Consider the following 4622-nt stretch of genomic DNA (forward strand, 5'->3'; position numbering starts at 1 on the left):
CTTCGCTGGGCATGGCAGCGTGGCCTTTCCACTTAGGGGAAAGGAGGGAGTTTCAGCTCCGGGACAAGCTGCTGACAAGAGGAGACTGTTCTAAAGAAAAGGTGAGTATTTCAACAACCGCATTTACTGGCAGGGCTGCGGTAGGGCTGGGAAGCTGTGGCTGCGCCGGAGAGGAGGTGAGAATGGAAATAGAACCCGCAGGAAGGGAACATCTGCCATAAGTGGGTGCGAAGGGGAGAGGAAAACCATTAACTATTTGGCCAGCTCTTGATTAAGTGATAAAGAGACAGGCTAGAACCCCCAAATCCCCCGTGTACTGCGCTGTGCAGGTGAACCAGAGGCACGGCGTATTCTCTGTATTTAGTCTGACCACTCGGTTTCAGCCGGGGGAGCATCAGATCACCGCGCACAGGGTGTAGCCTGAACAGGAGGGCAGCGAAGCTCCGTCCCATGCGCGCTCTTCAGCCAGCCTCTGCCAGCTCATCTGACGCGAGGGGCCTGATGCTCGTACTTCAGAGCGCAGGGACCTGGAGCAAACAGAAGGCACTTCCCAGCTGCTAAAACTGCTGCGTAGCTGACACCCGTGTGGTTTTCACACTTGCATTAGAGGGTACATAAACTCTGCAGACAGGCCAGTGTGGACCACCTGGCATTTCTCACTGGGTTTAGATGGTCCAGCTCAAGTGCTAGTGGTTGCAAGTAACATTTCCAATTAGAGTTTAATCACAGGCTGCTTTTTTTTTTTTTTTTTTTAAAGAAAAGGTGTTTCTTAGCCCTGCTTTGCTAGGGCATTCCCTCACGTTAGATGAGTACCCAAGAGGTGTTGGTGTTAGGCCAGGCGAGACGGTTCGCACACAACACCCCACCTGCCAGCTGAGAGTAAACCGGGGAGATTTCCTTTGGCAAGGGTTATGGTGTTAAACGTGGTGTTGGCTACAAAGCTGTGTTGGTTAATGTTCTAAGGAGAGGTTTGGGGAGTTTCAGGTTTTGTGGGTTTGGGGTTTTTTCCTAATGTTAACTTGAAGGCCCTCAGCTGGTTCCAATAACCTCTTTCAGCCCCTCACTGCTGCTGTTTATATCAGGCATGCTGGGGCCAATGATAGGAAAGAAAAAGAAGCAATAATCAGGAGAAGGTTGGGGTTTTTTTAATACAAATACTCTGTAGCTAAACTGAAATGAGTAGAAACCCCCAACTGTTTGTTTCTTTTTAAAATTTCAAATATTTGCAGAGAGTATTAATTTTGCTCTTTAAATGACTTCAGATCCCTCCCACGCATGCAGCGTCTCTTAACAGAAAAAGGGTTGCAGGTTCTCCCTGCAGGTCCTCTCCAGACCAGCAAGAACATTGTTGTGAAGAATCAAGGTCGTAAAGATCTTCCAGGCCCGCCTGCATTAAAACTCACTCCCCAGGAACTAATTTAACCTTAGGGGGAAAAAGCACCGGCATGGGTAAACAGCACTGGAATAAATCAAACCTGCTTGCAGGTGAGCCTGAACCCAGTGAATGTAAAACAGGTGAGCGACACGCGGTGTAGAGGAGAGGCCGTGTCAAGCACTGAATCCTGGAAACTCACCCCACGGGGGATTTCAAGGCCATTTGTAGGCTGTCCTTCCTGCAAATGGGAGAGGGCAACTCACATTATTTCATAGAATCACAGAATGGTTTGGGTTGGAAGGGACCTTAAAGCCCATCCAGTTCCAACCCCCCTGCCATGGGCAGGGACACCTTGCACTAGACCAGGTTGCTCAAAGCCTCGTCCAGCCTGGCCTTGGGCACTTCCAGGGATGGGGCATCCACAGCTTCTCCTTCTTCTTTTCCTTCTGCCTGTACCCATTCTGGCTTGGCGTGACTGCCTGCTCCCAGCAGAGAAGAATGCTGTGGTCACTACTGTGCGTTTTGCCTGCAGGAAAACACTCCAATCCCTCCCCGCCTCTCCTCGGGAGCTCCAGCATCAGCTGTGTTTGGCCATACCAGACTTAACTTCCATACCCCTTCCGGATGCAGGAGATGGCGAAAAAGCATCCAGTCTGGCTTTCAGGATCTGGGCGGCTGCTAGGGAATCGCCTTCCGCTTCCCTATAGCCGTGAGGAGAGGGGCCAGCAGTCCCTGCCAGGCGCCTGCTCCAGGCCCTGAGCGCAGCAGCCGCAGAAGCCTGCCAAGTGAGCAGCGGAAACGGTTACCAGATGGGGGGCCGCCCCACAGATTTATTTGCAAGAAAGAAGCGCGAGGCGCCCAGTAAGAGGGCTGAGCCTGGTGCGCACTCGCACACACCGCCCCCTCCCCACAGGGACGTGCTGGCTTCCTGCAGACACACGGGGCCATCTCGGCGAAGGAGCTGGCCTCTCGGAACCCATGCACCGGATGCGGCCCGCTCGCTTGGATGATATCCCGTGCCGCAGCTCGGATCTGCCTTCCAGCCCCCCGCCCTTCTGCAAGCCACCTTAGTTCATGCCGGCGAGGGGAAAACGCTTCACCATCTGTTCGTCTTCAGAGTCTGACTCATTATTTTTATTTCAGCTGTCGCCAAGCAATAGCGAAAATCCCAACACAGCAGCACATCCACCGCTGCAGACTGCCTCGTCCGCAGCCGCCAGAGAAAAAGCAGCTCATCCCCAGTTCGCCACAGTGTGCAGTACTAAATCTTCTGCAAAAAGACGGGAAAAAGGGTACAGCCAGCTTCGGAAGGTGACTTTGGCCACAGCATCGAGGCAAAAACCAAGACCTTGTAGCCTCTGGAAATGAGCAGGGCTTGTCCCTGAAGGTTCCCACATCCACAGGTGATGGAGGTGGTGTCTCCCTCTTGTGCCCCTGATCTGGCATTGAACCAGGGTTCAAACACGAGTGCCGCTGTTCGCACCAGTCCGTGGTGTACCCTGCCTGCCTCCAGCCCTATGAAACGGGACATGCCGCATCCTTTTCTTACCTCTCCTCAGAGGCTTATCTCCTGGGGTGTCCCCAACACCCCACAGTGTTACGAAGCACTGGGAGCCTTCATCTGTGGTTTGCTCTTGGCTCCCTTCGCCTGTTTACTGCCCCCCCCCATCCGCTCCTGCTCGCCTACCAGAAGCCTCGTGTTTTCCCTTCTTCCTCCCTCAAGCGGGGAACCCATTGGAACGCCTGCGACCGTACTACTGTATGTGTATACATTAAAAAAACCCAGGATCACCAAATGGGGAAACACTGCTAGAGCAGTTATTTTAAAAACTACAGCGCGACTCCAGCCAGACGGAAGACATTTTGCACTAACCCCATTGCTGCCAAATGTATTCCGAACGCAGCCCTCGTCTCATAAATTACCGTAGTTAGCAACACTCCAGCAGGCAAAAGTGTATATTTAACAACTGACAATGCAAATGAAGCGGCTGCAGTTTATATCATGGGTGACTCACAGGGGGGCCCTGTTTGAAGGGTGAAGTGTCCTCCGCTGCAGCCATACCTCCAGCACACCCATGGGCAAAGCAGTTGGAATGCCACGGGGGTGAAAGTACAGTGCTGCTAAAATCAGACAAAGTGGGACTACACCGTAATTCCTTCTTCTGTGGCAAAATGATGGCATAGATGAGCTTTGTTTATACTCAAGGCCTGTAGCAAATCCCTCAGAGCAGGGTGATCTGAAGAGGTACAGGCACGACCCGTAGAGGCTCAGGCCCTTTGCAGGCTTTAATTTAATGTAACGATGAAGCCCCAGGGCCAGGCAAGGCAGAGCCTGAGCCAGGGAATCACAGAATGGTTTGGGATGGAAGGGACCTTAAAGCTCATCTCATTCCACCGCCCCTGCCATGGGCAGGGACACCTTCCATTAGACCAGGTTGCTCCAAGCCTCATCCAGCCTGGCCTTGGACACTTCCAGGGATGGGGCATCCACAGCTTCTCTGGGCAACCTGTTCCAGTGCCTCCCCACGCTCTCCAGGAAGAATTTCTTCCTGATAGCCAATCTAAATCTCCCCACTTTCAATTTAAACCCGTTACCCCTTGTCCTGTCACTACAGGCCCTTGTAAAAAGTCCCCCCCAGCTTCCTTGTAGCCCCTTCAGGCACTGGAAGGTGCTGTAATGTCTCCCCAGAGCCTTCCCTTCTCCAGGCTGAACAAGGAACGGGTGGAGATGAGCCCTGCGAACTGCTGGGCCTCACGCTGACCCAGCCAACCTTGCCTTTTCCTTCTCGCTTAACATGGGGTAAACAAGAGAAATACTGATGCCCCTCGGGGAATGGATTTCCACTGAAAATTTAAACTTGGGGTTTTTTTGCTGAAAGAAGGAAAAAAGAAAAAAAATCAGGCATCCTTGGCCAATGCCAAGAAAACATTTTCAGACAGAATTCCACTTCTTCACACATACACAAAACATTCTTCTGGGACAGCAAATGGAAACTTTATTTTTTGGATGGATCATGGTTTTGTGCCCTAAGTAACTTGTTTTTTTCTGGATAGAAAGTATATATATATATAAAAATTGAAAGAAAAGTAGAAAAACCCAGAACAAAACAAAAACCAGACACTTCCTCCCAAGCTCTCCTTGTGGCCAAACCCTGCTTTTCTGATGAGAAAAAAAAGCTCTGTCTGACATGTTTTTTCCAGACTGCTGGGGGAGGTGGCGCCTCGCTGGCCCCTCACGGCGCCGGGC

This window comes from Eurypyga helias, unplaced genomic scaffold (assembly GCF_000690775.1).
Source record: "Eurypyga helias isolate BGI_N326 unplaced genomic scaffold, ASM69077v1 scaffold12395, whole genome shotgun sequence".
In the NCBI taxonomy this organism is placed as follows: domain Eukaryota; kingdom Metazoa; phylum Chordata; class Aves; order Eurypygiformes; family Eurypygidae; genus Eurypyga; species Eurypyga helias.